The sequence below is a fragment of the Chionomys nivalis genome, chromosome 10 (genome assembly GCF_950005125.1).
Source record: "Chionomys nivalis chromosome 10, mChiNiv1.1, whole genome shotgun sequence".
NCBI classification, from domain to species: domain Eukaryota; kingdom Metazoa; phylum Chordata; class Mammalia; order Rodentia; family Cricetidae; genus Chionomys; species Chionomys nivalis.
This window is the reverse complement of record NC_080095.1, coordinates 43,216,207-43,234,824: the sequence shown is the minus strand read 5'-3', so window position 1 is coordinate 43,234,824 and position 18,618 is coordinate 43,216,207.

Here is an 18,618-nt window from a genome sequence, read left to right as displayed (position 1 = left end):
TGTTCGCTTCTTTTTTTTTTTTTTCCAAGACAGGATTTCATGGAGCCAGTCCTGGAAATAGATCTTGTAGACTAGGCTAGCCTCGAACTCACAGAGATCCGCCTGCCTCTGCCTGGGATTAAAGGTGTGTGCCACCACTGCCCAGCTCACTTCCATTTTTGAACTTGGAGTTTATCCGTGAAATGGTGTGGAGGAAATAGGCACAGAGAAGTATGCACGTGCTGAGCTGTGTTTTCTAAATACAGACGGCTTCGGCAGGAAACAGCAAGCTTTTTTTTTTTGGTTTCACTGATCTCGTTTCCTTGTGTCCTTCGAAGCAGATTAGGAGAAGCTGTGACCGAACACTGGGGAAGCTGGTAAACCAGATTCAATCAGACTCGGGAAGACCGCTGGGTTTTGCAGGCACTGGAAGAAATGTGATTGAACTTGCAGCTTAGAAAGGTGCTTTAAAGAGGGTGAGTTAGAAGTGTTCTAAGACTCAAATCAGGGATTCTATTTAGGAGGTCAGGGGAAACCAAAAGAGAGTGACTCGGCAACCCAGTAGAACTGGCCCTGGAGGTGTAGGTGTGGGGGAACTGACCCTGAGGGCCTGAAAGCAGGAGAACCAGCCCCACCCCTTCCTGCTTGCTGCTCCAGCCTAGGCAGTGCTGGAGAGCTCACCCTGGTGGTGAGGACAGAGCTGGTGGGCTGCCAGAACCAGGGCTATGAGTTGGTCACCCCATCACCCATCCCATCTATGATCTGATGGAGCATGTGAAGGGACCAGTCGTGCAGACTCAAAACTGCAGAATCACCACAACACAGGACAATAACAGGATGTCCAAGAGGAGTCCCAGTGAGGGCCCAGCATCAATGGTGTAGCAGAGGGGGCTGGAGGGATGGCTCAGTGGTTAGGAGCACCGGCTGCTCTTCCAGAGGTCCGGAGTTCAAGTCCCGGCAACCACATGGTGGCTCGCAGCCATCTGGAGGCAGAATGTCGTATACGTAGTAAATAAATAAATCTTTAAAAAAAAAAAATTTCCATCAATGGTGTAGCAGAATCCAGAGGCCTCAAACCAGACCATGATTCATAGCAATGAGCACTTGCAAGTAAAGATACACGCACAGACTAACATATATACTGTGTGATTCACTGTGTCACACTACAGCTTCTATGGGGAGATTTTCTTTTTTTAACTTTTACTTCATTTTATTTGGGTGGGGTTTAGGGGCAAAGGGTGGATGTGAGAGGAGAGGAAGATGGGTAGGTTCGAAATGCATGCTGGGAGAGCCACAGGAAAAAAGGAAACGAGAAAAAAATCTCCTAAGATCTCTCCTGACCAGAGAACAATGCAGAACATACAACAAAAGCTCCCTTTAGGCTGATGCTCTAAAGAAAAAAGAAGATACATGGCTGTGTTCCATACGATATCCTTGAGAAAATGTTCTAAAAAGTCTGAAGTCTGTGTGAGATGTTTTCTCCTTTTATGAGGAGGAATTTCAGGTATTTCATAATATAAATGAAGGCATGAAATAACCTCAGGATTGTCGAGGCAACACCTCTGAAAAGTCGTTCTGAAATCTCTGGGAGGGAGTCCAGTGGCTCAGGGAGAGACAAGGTATCAAGATGGTTTGTGTATTCCAAGAAAATTCGTCGCTCATACACGCCATGCAGTACAGGACATTACTTCTGGAAAGAGCTGTTCACCTAGGGGCGGGAGCTGTAACTGTAAAATAATCCAGTCACTAGAGCTTTAACCCGTAACCCTACAATCCCAAATAAAATAAGCCCAGTCCAGAAGGAACAGAATCACCAGCACCTAATGGGTGTCTTTATTCTTCTCACTACAGAACATTCATCAAATGTCTGTGAGGTTGGATGTCACTAAACTTCCAAGACCCCCATGAGGCAACTAAAAGCACCAACAATGGCAAACTCGATGATCAGAATCCCACACCACAGTAGACAATCCCAAACCGCCATCCTGTTCCTTGCGATTAAGGTCTCTGCGTTGCAGTAACTGAGTTTGGAGAGTTAGGGAGCCCAAAGTCAAATAGCTGTGTGTCAAGTGACAATCGCAGGAGGTAGCAATAACATGCAAACCTACTGATAAACCCTTCTTAAGAACCTGTGAGTAGATGATTAGGCAGTTTTCTAAATAAGACTATCAAGGAGGGGGATGTAGTTCATGAAAAGTTTTTACAACCCAATAAACCTCTCTGCCGACAATGCAATAATCCAGATCACACCAAATCAAATCGAATTAGAAAAAGCCCAGGTTTAATGGATGCCAGTGCTCCTGAGTGGGCTTCCAGTCCCCCAGCAAGGAGACATGAAGAAAGACCAAAAACCACGTGTTTGTTCTCTGGGTTGCTGTTTAAATACCATGTGGGAGTGGTCTTGAGTATCTCTGAGGAGGGGTCATCATTTGGCGGGCTTTCTTGGGGGTGGAGTCTGGACTGAGGCAACTCCCAGGGGAGGGGCTTGGGATGGAACTTTCTACCCAAACATTCCAGACTTTTTGGTTATAGGGGTGCCAGGGGCTTGGTTGAAGCCTTAACCCAAACAGTTCAGTGGTAGGTGCTTCCCCTAGCATGGGCAAGACCCTGGGCTGCATCTCTAGCATTCGAAAGAAGTTGTAGCTAGGTGTGGTGGCTCACATTTGTAATCCCAGCACTTGTGAGACAGAGGCAGGAAGATCACTGCAAGTTCGCGGCCAGTCTGCTCTAGAGAGTGAGTTCCAGCACAGCCAGGGCTACATACTGAGATACTATTTCAAAACCTCCCTTCCAAAAAAACTCCCTAGATTTAATTAATAATACAATCAATTGATCCTAATATTCTTATTGTCATTTTAATTTGGGTCTTATCTACATGTGGGTCTCACTGTTAGTCATATTTATTTCATCTTTTTCATGATTAAAATCACCAAAGATTTATCTAGTTTGATTATATTTCTTTAAAAAATCAATTCTTACCTTAATGAATTCTAGTGTGGTTGTTTTTTTCTCTTTCATTTATTTCTGCTCTTAATCCTGTTCTTTCTAATTCTTGTGACTTTTCCCCCTAATTTTAAAAAAAATCAAAATTATCTCATTATTGCTCTTTTAATCATTTATTGCTATAACTTTTCCTTAAGGAAACACTTTCTGTTGTATACCTTGAGTTTGGTGCCGTGTTTCCCTTTTCATTTTATTCTGACTGGTTGTTTCTTTTTTTTTAAGTCTTGACTCATTTTTTTAACCCTGAGTTTTTTAAAAAAAAAAAACTTGTGTTTTTTTAAAATTTACAAATGTATGTAATTTTTAGTTTTATCTTTTTGTTATTCTACTTGCCTTGCTCTCAGAAAATATATTCTGTGCAATACCTATCCTTAATGTTTGCTAACTTTGCTTTGCCTCCTATGTGATTATGTTACAACTGTGTTTTGAAATGAGATTTTGCTGTATAGCTCAGGCTTACCTTAGGCTTGCTGTGTGGACCAGGTTGACATGGCACTGGCTCAGCCCCCTCACTGCTGCATGGTGATGCCATCCCTGAGACATCTAAACTTCAGTGAGTACCATTCCCTTCTTTCCGCCCTCACACATGCAGTCCAGTCCATGGGAGCAAACGTGTATGTGGGTGAGTAAGCGGGCGCGCATACACACAAGCACACAAGAAGAAACCACGAACATTTACCTAGAATGTTCTACTCATGTGTCAGCAAGAGTAAAACAAAGGACCAAAGTTAAAACAAAAAGGTTTACAGGTCTGCAGATGCTGACTGAAATAAATGTAACTTTAGTCAGAGAAGACTACGTGGGTAGGGAGAAAGCAGGAAACAGCGTCTGGGGACAGATGCTCCCCCTAGCATCTCTCCAGTGATATATGAGAAAATTATAGTATGCTCATTCCCACCACCTCTTAGAAGTGGAAATGCCCAGGCATTTCGGGGATCGGTGTGATTCTCTCTCGCAGCCCATTTTCCTGTTACTTCCTCTGGCTTGGTTGCCCTGTAACTCTGGCCCACCTTCCTAGTAATTGCATTTTACACCCTCCAGTCACCACCTCCTGCTGAGTTTCCTGCAGTTCAGATTTTTTATTTCTAAACAGAGGCTGTGTGGACGTAAGGAAATCATGTTCTGTTCTCAGAACCATGCATAGACTGTGTTGATATAAGAATATTTACCAAGTATTTACTGATAGAAGGAAACTTAGGGATTCATATTCAGTTTCCTGCTGCTGGGGGCAGCCCATTTCCTCCACAGATGTCTGTCTCTATGAACGGCTTTATGTGAGCTTGGCATATGATGTAAACTCATTGTGTGTTTTCTCATAGTTGTCAAGATAAGAGTCAGTGTTACTTCACAGGGTTTAGTTAAAAGATTGACCCTTGATAACACAAGGGAAGCGTGTTGAAGTGATAGACTTTTTGATAGAGCCCATCCACATTATTTCCATGTGAGATGCAGATAAAAAGTATCGATGCGTATAATTTCCAGATAGAGAGTGTACTGTGTAAAATATAAAACCATTCTCTATATGTGCTATTACAAGCTAAGAATACCATCTGATTAATGGCCCAGTCACTGAAAGAAATGCAGTTCTCTTCCTTGGTATTTCTTTAGTCCCTAAACTGTTAGTTGTGATTTGGTATAAAATGGCCATGTAAATATTGTAATAAAAATGGCTATGTACATATTGTAATAAGAAGTAAAATGATTTAAGAGATATTGTGAGGATACAGGGGATCAGTCAACTATAAGACCCTTGAACAAGTGTCCTAGTCAGCATCTGCTGTGGTAGATTTCATCCTCAGTCTGGTCTTTCCTTGCTCTCCTCCAATCCATCCCTTTTGGGCAGGGAAGGTTTATTCTGTACCCTTGTATATTTGAAGTAGATGACTTTTTAAAACATTCTATAGTGACTCACAGTTAAGAGATTGCCTTGAACCTCAGAAGAGAATTTGGATTTTGGACTTCCGAACAACGTGCTTTGCATTGTAAGATGAATATGAAACGCTCTTGGGTGAGGGGGGGAATGTTCTCATTTAGACCAATGAATGTATTTGTGTATCAAGTTGACAAGGGGTGGAGTTTGTCAACCTTACTGGATTGAGAATCGCTAGGGAGCCACACCTCTGGGCATATTTATGAGTGTATGAAGAGAGTTTAACTGAAGAAGGAAGGAAGATCCCCCCTGAATATGGGCTGCACCATCCAATGGGGGAGGTCCTGGACTTTGATGTACCAGCACTCCTCCCTCTCAGCTGCCTAACTGCATGGCAGTATAACCATGTGGCTTATGCACCTGCTGCAAAGAGTCCCTTGCATGGTGAACTATACGCTCAAAGTGTGAGCCGGAGCAAACCCTTCCATCTTTAAGTTGCATTTTTTTTAATATTTATTTATTTATTATGTATACAATATTCTGTCTGTGTTATGCCTGCAGGCCAGAAGATGGCACCAGACCCCATTACAGATGGTTGTGAGTCACCATGTGGTTGCTGGGAATTGAACTCAGGACCTTTGGAAGAGCAGGCAACGCTCTTAACCTCCGAGCCATCTCTCCAGCCCCCAAGTTGCATTTTTTGTAGACATTTAGTCACATGAGCAAGAAAAGTAACCATAGGCATAGCAGACTTCAGTACAAAGATTTTACAAAGGTGATGTCTTTATCTGCTGAACACTAAGAATATCTGAATAAACTCTAAGGACTCCCTACTTGTCCTGGCATTGGTGAGATGACTCAGTGGGTGAAACGTTTGCTTCAAAGCCTGACAACCTGTATTCAGTTTCTAGAACCCACATAAAGGCAGAAGGAGAGAACTTAACCCACAAAGTTACCATCTGAGTTCCACACATGGGCCAACACATTCCATCATACATACACAATAATAACTAATAATAATAATAAAGACATTTTTATCAAAAATCTTTATCATGACCTAGTAGTCCTTTGTTTGCTTTTTCTCGAGATAAGGTTTCTTTGTATAATTTTGGCTGTCCTGAAACTTAACTCTACAGACCAGACTAGCCTCAAACTCAGAGATCCACATGCCTCTGCCTCCTGAATGCTGGGATTAAAGGCATGCGCCACCACTGCCTGGACATAGTTCTTGATAGAAAGAAGTATTCAAGGATTACTGCCACATCACTTCAATATGTCTTACTTGATCACACTCCATGAGATGAAGTTGTGATAAACACTTAGGAATAAACAGACTAGGCTCGATAATGATGTTCCCTTGGCCATTCAGTATATATACTCAAGCTAATATAATTTTAGACATGAAAGTTGGTTAATATAAAATATAACAACACTAAAATACAACTAAATTGAAAAATATCAGCAAAAATGTAAATAATAGCCAGGCAGTGGTGGCGCACGTCTTTAATCCCAGCACTCAGGAGGCAGAGGCAGGCGGATCTCTGTGGGTTCGAGACCAGCCTGGTCTACAAGAGCTAGTTCCAGGACAGGCTCCAAAACCACAGAAAAACCCTGTCTCGAAAAACCAAAAAAAAAAAAAAAAAAAAAGGAAAGAAAGAGAAAGTTACACAAGTCAAGGACATCAATAATAGAGCCTAAGTCTCCCAAAATCCTAACTCCTTCCCATTCTGTTATTTTGCATTTAGTACATTAAACACAACTGAAATCTGAACAGGTGGTGGTGCAGGCCTTTATCCCAGCACTCAGGAGGCAGAGGCAGGCAGATCTCTGTGAGTTCTAGGCCAGCCTGGTCTACAAGAACTAGTTTCAGGACAGCTAGAAGAATTGTCACACACAGAAATAAAAAAAAAAAAGTTAATCAAAACTTGAGTATGATTTTCCTTGAGGAGTAAGGGGAATGAGCACATTGCTTCAGCTGGGAACATAGTCACAAACATGAGAGGGATCGTCTTCAAAGAGGACTAGGTAAACCTGTGGCGTTAGTGCGAGTGCTGAGACAGGAGCCTGCAAGGTATGCATGGTCCAGCTCATTTCAAACTGATTGGCACAGAAATTTTAACTTGTTCCAGAAGACTCTGGCTCATCAGTAGGGGACCATATTACAGAATGAGAATTCAAATGTCAATATGAATTGGAAAGAATATATTAGATAGATATAGACATAGATATATTAGATATATATCAACCAAGAGTTTTTTTTTTTTTTTTTTTTTTTTTTTGGTTTTTCGAGATAGGGTGTCTCTGTAGCTTTGGAGCCTGTCCTGGAACTAGCTCTTGTAGACCAGGCTGGCCTTGAACTCACAGAGATCTGTCTGCCTCTTAACTAAGAGTTTTTAACAATAGAGGTTAACAGAGACAATCAAACAAAGACCTTGTTGTGAAGCAGGAGGGATTGCTCCCTCCTGTCAGGATATGATCAGAAGAATGACCCATAGTGGATGATGCCTTGGGGACCTGTGAGAGAGGCTCCAGGAAAAAAGGCAGAGGGCCTTTTTCCACAGGTGCATTTGGTTCCCTGGATTGTTCTTGGACATGATGTCATGCCTTCTGTGACTAACATTTATTCATATTCATATGAAGACATATTTATTCTTGGTGAATGTCAGAACGTAGCTCTAGAGCCTAATCTGGTCAGTGTACCCTGGATCTGGACGTCTGTTCTGCTTTTATGTTTTCCCAGATATAATCTATAGTAAATGTCAGGAAACTGTGTTTAAATTGGTCTGTCCTGAGAAAGTTCTGGGAAAGGGGCTGCTCTGTTAATATGCGGTATGTACGTGCTTACTGATGTTTATTTGCATGCTTTTCTGATCATGCCTTTCTGAACTCAGCCTTCCTCGGATCATTGCTTTCTTTGTTCCATTCATGTATAAAAGCACACTGAAACTGAAGTGTGGCTGTCTGCAGCAATGGGCTGTAGTCCGCCTGTTCTCCAGGTCCTCGGATCCCAGGTCTGCATCAATGGGCTGTAGTCCGCCTGTTCTCCAGGTCTTTGGATCCCAGGTCTTGCAGACACAGATCTGCACAGGTCAGCCAAACTTGACATCTTCCTTGCCAAGGCCCACAGGTGACTGTTGGGTATATGCAGAAGTAGAAAAGACTCAGGAAAGGAAGGCTGTCCTGACTTTTCACACATAAGATTTCCTCCCATGGCTTATGCATTAGTAACTCAGATGGGGAATCATCAATTCTGACTTCAGAAGAAAGATGAACGGTAAAATTCATTAGGTTTCCTGAATTAAAAAGAAAGAAAGAGTAATGTCTTCCTAGAAAATAATTAAACCACCATGGGTCTCATCTGTATGATTTAAAATTATGAAGTAGGTCATTACTTGGTGTTCTGAGTCTAGGGTCCATCTAGCTACTTGACAATCGCAACCCATCTGTCCAAAATTAGTCAAATTGTTCTGCACACCTGGAATGAAAAAGCATTCGTTTCATGTTAGGGTTGTCAATGTATTGTTGTTGAGTGTAATTCATGTGCATCTTGATTATCCATTCTGATTTTCCTAAAATGCTTGAAAAGAGAAAGGAATATATGAAATGTGTAATAAATGCTCTCATTCAAGAGTTCAGCGTCATAGAAGGAGGGGATTTGGATAGTGCTATGGTTTTGATCTGAACACATAACCGCAGTCAGAGCCCCATCCCTAAAGGCTGTGGCAACTTTAGGAGGTGGCATCTAGAAGGAGTGCATGGGTTCCTGTCTCACGCTGTGCTCCCAGGTCTAACCACAGTGTGAATATATCTGCTGTATTCCCCTGTCACTGGGGTGATGCTCCACCTTCTCCACTGTGAGGGACTGAAATCCTGAGTCCAAATAAACCCTTCCTTCTTTCAGTGGTTCCTATCAGTTTATCACAACAACCAGACAACTAATGAGTTCAAATAGAACATTTTTATTTCTACTTATAAAACAGGGAAAACAGACAGACATGTGACAAGCTGCCAGGTGTTGAGGAGGTCAATTAGGACAACAAGCAAGATGGAAAGTAACCATCAAATCTCTTGAATATATTTTCTGCATTTGTGCAGGCAGGGGGCAGAAAAGGAAGAAACTGGCTCCTAAGGGTTCCATTTTCGGAATGGCAGGGTGAAATGGAAGCACAGATGGAGAAATTGCCTTACTGCCAAAGGTCCCTGAGTAAAAGGCTCCTAATGTTTCTTATTGATTTGTAGGGCAGCAGGAAGGAAAAAGAAAGACTAGAAGTAAACAAGCACTGAGTCAGAATAAAGGAAACCTGTCTCCAAAAACCCTCAGTAGCAAGGTCTTGGCAAAGGTACCAGGGAGTGTCTCAAACAGTATTCCAGTAGATGCTGGGCCTGATCTGTAAAATGCAGCTATTTACACTTCTGTCAATGCTGCATTAAGGAATAAAAAAGATTCTTCCTCTTGGAGTAGTTGAAACCAAGACCTAATCCAAGTTCAAATTCTCCACTTCTCTCCCTATGTCCTCCATCTGTCCTATTGTCTGTGTTCTGTCAACTGTCTGTTGAGTGTGTCTGTCTGTCTGCCCCTAAGAAAGGACTTTGTGCTCACAAACACATGGAAATTAAACAAAACTCACCTGAATCATCAATGGATCAAGGAAAAAAAAGAGAGAAATTAAAGAATTTCTAAAATTCAATGAAAATGACCACACAACATACCCAAATTTATGGGACACAATGAAAACAGTGTTAAGAGGAAAGGTCGTAGCACTAAACACCTACATAAAGAAGCTGGAAAAATCTAGGGAAGACTAGTGAATTAACAGATCATTTGAAAACTTTAGAACAAAAAGAAGTAAACTCACCTAAGAGAACTAGACAGCAGGAAATAATCAAATTGAGAGCTGAAATCAACAAAATAGAAACAAAGAAAACAATTCAAAGAATCAATGAGACAAAGAGTTGGTTCTTCGAGAAAAATCAACAAAATAGACAGACCTTTATCCGAACCAACCAAAAGGTAGAGAGAGAATATCCAAATTAACAAAATCAGAAATGAAAAGGAGGACATAACAACAGATATGGAGAAAATACAGAGAATCATCAGGTCATATTTCGAAAACCTGTACTCCACAAAATTGGAAAACTTAGAAAACATGAATAACTTTCTGGATAAACACCACTTACCAAAATTAAATCAATATCAGATAAGCAAATGAAACAGACCTATAACTGATGAAGAAACAGTCATCAAAAGTCTTCCAACCAAAAATAAATAAATAAATAAAGCCCAGGATCAGAAGGCCTCAGCGCAGAATTTTACAAGATTTTCCAAGAAGAACTATTACCAATACTCCTCAAATTATTCCACACAATAGAAACAGAAGGAACATTGTCAAACTCTTTATACGAGGCTACAATTACCCTGATACCCAAACCACAGAAAGACATTACTAAGAAAGAGAACTACAGACCAATAACACTCATGAACATTGATGCAAAAATACTAAATAAAATACTGGCAAATAGAATTCAAGAACACATCAGAACCATCATCCACCATGATCAAGTCGGCTTCATCCCACAGATGTAGGGATGGTTCAACATACGAAAATCTGTCAACATAAGCCACCATATAAACAAGGTGAAAAATAAAAACCACATGATCATCTCATTAGATGCCAAAAAAAGCTTTCGACAAAATACAACATGCCTTCATGATAAAGGTCTTGGAGAGAACAGGGATACAAGGAACATACCTAAACATAATAAAGGAAATATACGGCAAGCCAACAGCCAACATCAAACTAAATGGAGAGAAACTCCTTGCAATCCCACTGAAATCAGAAACGAGACAAGGTAGTCCACTCTCTCCATATCTATTCAATATAGTTCTTGAGGTCCTAGCTAGAGCAATAAGACATCAAAAGGAGATCAAGGGGATACAAATCAGAAAAGAAGAAATCAAGCTTTCACTGTTTGCTGATGATAGTTCACATAAGCAATCCCCAAAATTCTACCAAGGAATTTCTATAGCTCATACACACTTTCAGTAATGTAGCAGGATACAAGATTAACTCAAAAAAAATCAGTAGCCCTTCTGTACACAAATGATAAAAGGGCTGGGAAAGAAATCAGAGAAACATCACCCTTCACAATTGCCACAAATAGCATAAAATATCTCGGCGGAGAAAGAGGAGAAGCATGGAGGGGAGCAGAGAAAAGTTCGGAGCTCAATAAAAATATAAAAAATATATAATATATAAAACATAAAAGAAAGGGCTTTGTGCTGTATCTATTGAATAGCACAGAAAAATGGAATGGAAAAAAATGAGGTTTTTTTTAACTTAACTTTTTTTTGAGACAGGGTCTCTCTGTAACCCTGGCTTTCTGTAACTCACTATGTAGACCAGTCTGGTTTCAAACTCACAGAGATCTGCCTGCCTCTGCCTTCCAAGTGCTGGGATTAAAAGTGTTTTCTTTTTTTATAGAAAATGTTAACAGTTTCACAGAGGAATAAGTTGCTTCCCTGACACAGAACAGCACTTAAAGCTGCAAGCAGACGCTATCAACCTATATCCACATGTTGCTTTCGGCGTTTATGGTGACTTTTGTTTTCTTTAAGATCAAGGTCAATTTACTGGCTGCTTTCAGTAAACAATTGCCACAACACAGACACACATACACACAAACACACACCATGCATTTGCATACATTATTCTGGGTTGGGGTATAAAAGAGTACATCATTTTAAGATTAAAGCTATGGGTTTAGATTAAGCTGTAAAAGGCATGAATTGTGAACAGACATCATAAAAATCATACGTTCATAAAAGGATACCTTTTTTGGAATTTTATGCAATTACTGGGGGCAGTTGTTAATTTTCATTTATTTATATTATACTTTAGAAGGACAAAGACTAGACACAGGCTGGATAAAGAAAGAAGAAACTTACCAATTACCAACTCTACTGACTTCTCACACAATTGACTTTGAGAAAAGAGGGAAAGGAAAAAAAGAATGGAGATCTGAAAAATACTTGACCACCCTCAGTCTTCTGAACATTGATATGTCTGCTTTCTCCACACCAGACCTCAGCATCTCCTGTACGATCAACCCTGGAAGGAGGCTCCTACGGGCTGGAATGATACTCATATTCCAACACTCCTAAAAACCATCTCTCTAATTTCCATTCTCATTACCTCTCACTAAGAGTATTGTCATAGACCTGCACTTACCATCCCTGCCTCCGGCTTATCGCCCCACTCAACTATCTGGTAAGTAATGAAGAATACAGCGCAGGGCACCTTTGGAAGTTAGATGCGGACAGTCAGTAACTGAGCCCACGGGAGAACAGTGTCTAGTGACATAGCCTTTTTAAAAAATGTTTATAATTTTTATTTTATGTGTATTGGTGTTTTGCCTGTGTGCATGTCTGTGTGACAGTGGCAGATCTTGGAGTTACAGACAGTTGTGAGCTGCCATGTGGGTGCTGGGAATTGAATCCAGGTCCTCTGGAAGAGCAGCCAGTCAGGGCTCTCAATCACTGAGCCATCTCTCCAGCTCTGTGATAGAGCCTTTTAAAAAGCCAAGCTCATCCATGAATGAATTAGGGAAAAAGAACACTCCACTTCTTTATTCATTTCTTCAATAGGTAATTATGATTAATAACTATTAGTATGTATATTTACTATATTCTGGAGTTGAAAATATTCTTCCTAGTAATAAAAATGGGGGTATTGAAAGAGGAATTTCAGTGAGCATTTCACACAGATGGCATCCAGTGAATGATTGCAAGGGCAAAGAGGTGTTTTCTAGATGCAGGAAGAAGAAGGGAGAGAGAGAGAAAGAAGAGGAAAGGAGATATATAGGCAAGACACACCTTGCTCGTTCCAGCAAGGTAGAAACCAAGAACCATTACCCAAGATTGACTTCTGACCTCCACACAAGTCCTTTGGCACACGGCACACACACGCACTTGTACTCACGAAAACATACATACATGCATGCAAGCATACAGAGAGATACAGAGGGAAAGGGGGGGGAGGGAAAGAGAATACCCCGAATAGAAATACAGATACGGGCTCAAACATCAGCTGAGATGCTAGCTCAGCACAGCTGTTTCAAACCTACAGTGAGCTGACTCATCCAAACCCTGGCACTTTCTATAGACCACAAGCATTTGGCGTCATAACTTATCCTCATGATACGATTTCACTTCCGTCTACATCTCTAGCCAATTCCCAGAGCCCTCGTGTTTCTAGCTGCAGAGGTCTATTTTACTTCCAAAAAGATCCAGTTACCCTCTGCAAGTTTTCCTCACAAGTCAGTCATTCACCCAACTTTACGTCCTCATCCCATGCACGCACGCGTGCATGCACGCATGCACGGCCTCCAAACATAGGACGGAATCAGTGAATGTGAGTGGCTGAATGAGACTGAAGTAACTCTTCCTGTGAGTTCTCTGTTGCTTCTCATGTTGCCATCCCAACTCTTTTCCAAGCCCGGGAGAGTTCCGACTGCGAGCCTCTGACGCTCCTCAGTGGGTCCCTTTAAAGGCAGATGCAGGTGAAAGAATCCAGACCGCCCCTTTTTAGGATCAGGTTCTTCCATTTACAAAGTTGCACTGGTCAGGAAATAGCATTGCTCCCTATTTGAACTCACGCAGAGTCACTGGTAGCCGGCTTCTGGGGGTGGCAGTAGCAATTAAAACCAATTACGCAAGGCCTAATTTTGATAATCTTGTATTGTCAACAGATGACTCACAGTTTGGGCATCTGCAGCTGGGTAGGAGCAGTTTATGGAGAGACTGTCACCTTGGACCATGTGTTCTCGTTGGAGGCAGTAGAAATTGGCTCTCAGGGATGCACAAAGACTTGTGAAATCATTGTGCCCTCATTACATTTGAATCAGAGATGTTATGTGCTATAGACACAAACATTCAGTATATAAATAATGTTGAAGTTTCATGAGAACCACGTTATGTGATTCTTTTTATGCAAAATATTCAATCCAGGCAAATCTACAGAGGTAGGAAGTAGCCTGGTGATCATCCTGCTGGGGAAGAGAGCTGTGGGCTGTTGGGAATTCTCTGCTAATTGGTACGGTGTTTGCTTGGAGGAGCCGTAGAAATGGTCTCAACTTCAATGTAAGTTTATATAGTTCTCCCTTGCAGCCAGCTTCTGGGAGTTGGGTAAGGTCTGCACTCTGTGAATATGCTAAAAAGCCTTTGATTTCACACTTTGGGAGGATTGAATGGTTTGGGATTTCTCTAAAATTGCCTATTAAAATGCTTTCCCACTCTTTTTGTTCATTTCTTTGTTTTTTCGAGACAGGGTTTCTCTGTGGCTTTGGAGCCTGTCCTGGAACTAGCTCTTGTAGACCAGGCTGGTCTTGAACTCACAAAGATCCGCTGGCCTCTGCCTCCCAAGTGCTGGGATTAAAGGCATGCGCCACCACCACCCAGCTTGTTCATTTGTTTTTTAAGGTAGGACTTCTCTGTGTAGCCTTGGCTGGCCTGGAACTCGCTCTGTAGACCAGGTTGGCCTCAAACTCAGAGATCCACCTATCTCTGCCTCCCAATTAAATGTGTGTGCCACCACCACCCAGCTCTTCCCTTCTTTTTTTTTTTTTTTTTAAAAAATGAGATTTTCTGTGTCTGAATCTATGTCCATGCACCGTGAGCAAACAGCGCCTTTGGAAGGCAAAAGAGGGAACTGGATCCCCTGGAACTGGAGTCATATGTGGTTGTGAGCTACCAGGTGGGTGTTGGGAATGGAACCAGGGTCCTCTTGAAGAACAGCCAGTGCTCTTAACCATAGAGCCATTTCTCCAGCCCCTTAAGAAGAATATTTCCTTAAAAGAAGAAAAAAAAAAAAAGGAGGAGGTGCAGACAAGGAGAGCAATTGGGAGGAAATATAACTCAAGAACCGGCAACAACAAAATCAGAAATAGTTCCTTGAACTAACAAAAATTTTCATTTAAAACTTTGTGTATTTGTTAATTTATGTATGTGTGTATATGTATGCAATGTGTGTGTGTACATGCTCGCACACTGGCACATGTATGTGCTATGATATATGTGTAGAAGTCAGGACAACAGCGTTTGGGTCGCAGATATCAAACTCAAGTCATTAGGTTCTAAATGGCAACCACCATTATTTTCTTACAGGTCCTGAAATTTCACTTTTAACCTTGATATTCCCAGCCCAAACATCATGGTGACTGCTCACTCTCCAGAATTGTCTAGGTTAATCTTCCCCAAACTAACCAGTGCCCTAAGGGCCTCACCTCTGCCAGTAGATGGAGTCTGAGTTGGTTTCTCTGCCCAAACTTGGTTGCTGTGACTAGGCAGGTGTGCCTTATAGGAGTCAGGACTCATTAGAAACTGTTTCCTAGTGCTGGCAGTGTAGCTGAGTGGCCCTGGGAATGTTGTCACCAGTGCACACATTCATTCATATCCCCACCACCAACTAGAAACTATCTCCTTACAGCTGCATGCTTGAGGCCACAGAAGGGTCCCTTGGCCATGCGGGCGAACTCTCAGGAAGACAGCCTGTTTGGTGTTTAGCAAGCATGGCATTGTTAGAGCTGCTCCTGCGAGTAAGGGTTAGGGTATGGCCAATTCACGTTAACTGCTACATTGGACGGACAATGTGCTCAAGGGCAACGCCTGCACTACGGGACGGTTCGCGAGCCGGGCAAGGGGCTGGAGATTGAAACACTTACACACAGAGACACTGGCCGTCCTTGAAACAAAATACTGACTTTACTGTGCTCCAGGGAAGCTTATATAGGGATCCTTAACTGCTAGCCACGCCCCAGCTCTTGGGATTTTTCAGCCGTAAACCCACCAGAAACCACTCCCCTGCCATCAGGCATTCATGAGGGTCTTGTGCTCAGAGCAGCTGCAGGCACAGAAAACCAAGTTGTTTGCTCCATTAACTCCACGGGCAAAGGGTCACAGAAAGTCAAGGGTCTGAGGGTCTGCAGCCCCAACATTCAAGCATCCCCTAGAGATGGTCCCCTGTGAACTGTCCCGGTGAAGGGACTAAGTCCTTTATTCTTGAAGGGGTATGGGGGTGACTCATCCTAACACCCATCCTGATCAGCATTTCAGAAGTCAGGTGCTGTGTTGAAAAGTACCAACAGCGGCTCGTGGGATGCTTTGATTGCTGTAATTGGTCTACAGAAATTTACGTTCCAAATAGATTCATTATTTTTTTCAACCTCAGAGCCACACAGAATGAGTTTCTACAGAATTATATTGCTTATGCCACTAGCACATGCATCACATTTTATACTACAATTATAAGGTAAAATGCATGAGCCAGCCGTCATCATACAAGATATATCCATCAAAGTTAAGACATTTAGATAATGGTGCCAATGTTGTGCCTCTCAATACCATGTGACTGTGATACGGGTAGGAGGGGCCTCCATGACAGAGTGTCCACCCTGACACAGTCTCTGACAAGCCAGGAATTAAAACCCTGAGGACAAAAGGAGCCACAAGAGAACATAAAACCACAATCATAAAAACAAAAACCTCAGCTTTTGACACCCAGAGTGATTGCGGTAGGTTGGAAGAGTGGGGAGGGGAGGTTAGGGGGTGGAGCAGGTAGTGGGCTACAAAGATCGCCATAGCAACAGGAATAGGCAGAACCCTTTGACAGCTCTTCCCTCATTGGTCCTAATTCTCATCTTATTTGCATACCCATATTCCGTTAACCAGGGCCAGCTGGTGCACCATAAATTTGAACGCTCTTGGGCTGCAGACGCAGAACATGCCAAGAACTTGATGGAAAAAGAGAAGGAAAACTGCCAGGGACAGATTTGGAAGCTCTCCACACCTGAGGCTCCTTCCCCTGGGCAGGGCGCTTGTCCTAGCTAGCCTCCAGGACTCTACTAGCAGCAGGAAGTAGGCGGACTCCTTCCTGCCTCAGTCTCCATGACCCTCCACCCCAGCTGCAGATAGGAACTCCTTCTTGAAACCTGCTTTTAGCCTTCCAGGCCTGCCAGAGATGAGGGGATGGGAGCCCTTCTGCTCCTGTTGCTCCTGTCTGTGACCGGCTTTCTGCAGAGTTGCTCTGCCGGGGACTGTTCTTGATTGACACCCCGAGGCCTTCCAGAGCTTCCTGGATTTGTAACCCTCCTCCAAGCGTTGACAGGTCTCTGCTAGCACTCCATTGCTATAAAGACTTTGAGCTTGTCTTATTCGAATTGTCCATTCCCATATGGCAGTTTGTTTAAAGTTATCTTTGGGGGCTGGAGAGATGGCTCAGCAGTTAAGAGCACTGACTGCTCTTCCAGAGGACCCGGGTTCAGTTTCCTGCACCGGTTACCAGTCATCTTGTCATACTGCCTGTAACTCTAGCTGTAGGGGACCCAATACTCTCCTCTGGCCTGCATGGGCACCTGCACATTCATACACAGATACAAATAAAAATCATAATAAAGTAAGCCTTTATGGGGCCGGAGAGATGGCTCAGCGGTTAAGAGCACTGACTGCTCTTCCAGACGACCCGGGTTCAATTCCCAGCATGCACATGGCAGCTCACAACTGTCTGCAACTCCCAAGATCTCACACTCTCACACATACGTGCAGACAAAACACCAATGCAAATAAAATGAAAATATTTTTTAAAAAATAAGCCTTTCAAAATTAAGTTACCTAAACCCATTTAAGGTTATTAATTCCCAATTAATGATCAAGCTTCTATTGTCTAAACATTCCTCACTGTCTGCCCACCCCATTCTTGGAGGGAAGACAGAGGGGAACCCAACTGGAGACAGAAGATGGTCTCTGCTGATCAGTTCAATGGTGTGAAGGTCATGTTATTTGACCTGAAACTGCTGGTGACTTGATCTTAGAATTCCCAGCCTCGAGAACCAGGGGAAAAACATTTCTGTTCTCCATCAATTACATGTTACATCTTTAGGAATGGACTTCGATGGAAATTAGCATCAAGAAGTGGGATACTGCTGTAACAAATACCTCAAAATACAACTGTGGTTTTGGAAGTAGGTTAGCAGATGGTTTAGGGCACCATTATAGAAAAGGCCCAGGGGTCATGCACAGCCGTGTGACTGGTTCCGCTGGGGGCTCAAAGCACTAGAGAGAAAACCTGAAGTTCCTCCGGTACTGCATACATGCTAGTAAACATTTATGATCTTGTTAGAAATATGGGCAATTCTTATAAAGCCTCAGGAAGAAATGAAGACAAAGACATTGGAAACTAGAGGAAAGGCCGTCCTACTACAAAGTGGCAAAAAACTTAGCTCAATTGTGTCCAAGTAGTTTGTGGGAGGCGGAACCCGGGCGTGAACTCTCTAAGCAAAATGTTCAGAATGTTGCCTGGCTTCTTCTAGTTACTTAGAGTAAAACAAGGAGTGTGTATGTGTGTGTGTTGGGGGGTGAAATGTATAATCAAAAGGGAAATAGAATGTAAAGATCTGGAAATTTCATAGCCTGGCAGGAGAATTAAAAATAAAATATTTAGAAGAAAAACACCAAAGGCATGGTCAAACAACTTTTTTCTGATATTATTATGGCACCAGGTGCAACAGAAGATTACTACTGACGGCCTTCTGGAGACTGTTGTGGCTGTCTCCGTCACCACCGTCCCCAGATGTCAGGGCCTGAAGAACAGATCAGTTTCAGCTGGGCAGCAGTGGCGCACGCCTTTAATCCCAGCACTTGGGGGCAGAGGCAGGTGGACCTCTGTGAGTTCAAGGCCAGCCTGGTCTACAAGAGCTAGTTCCAGGACAGGCTC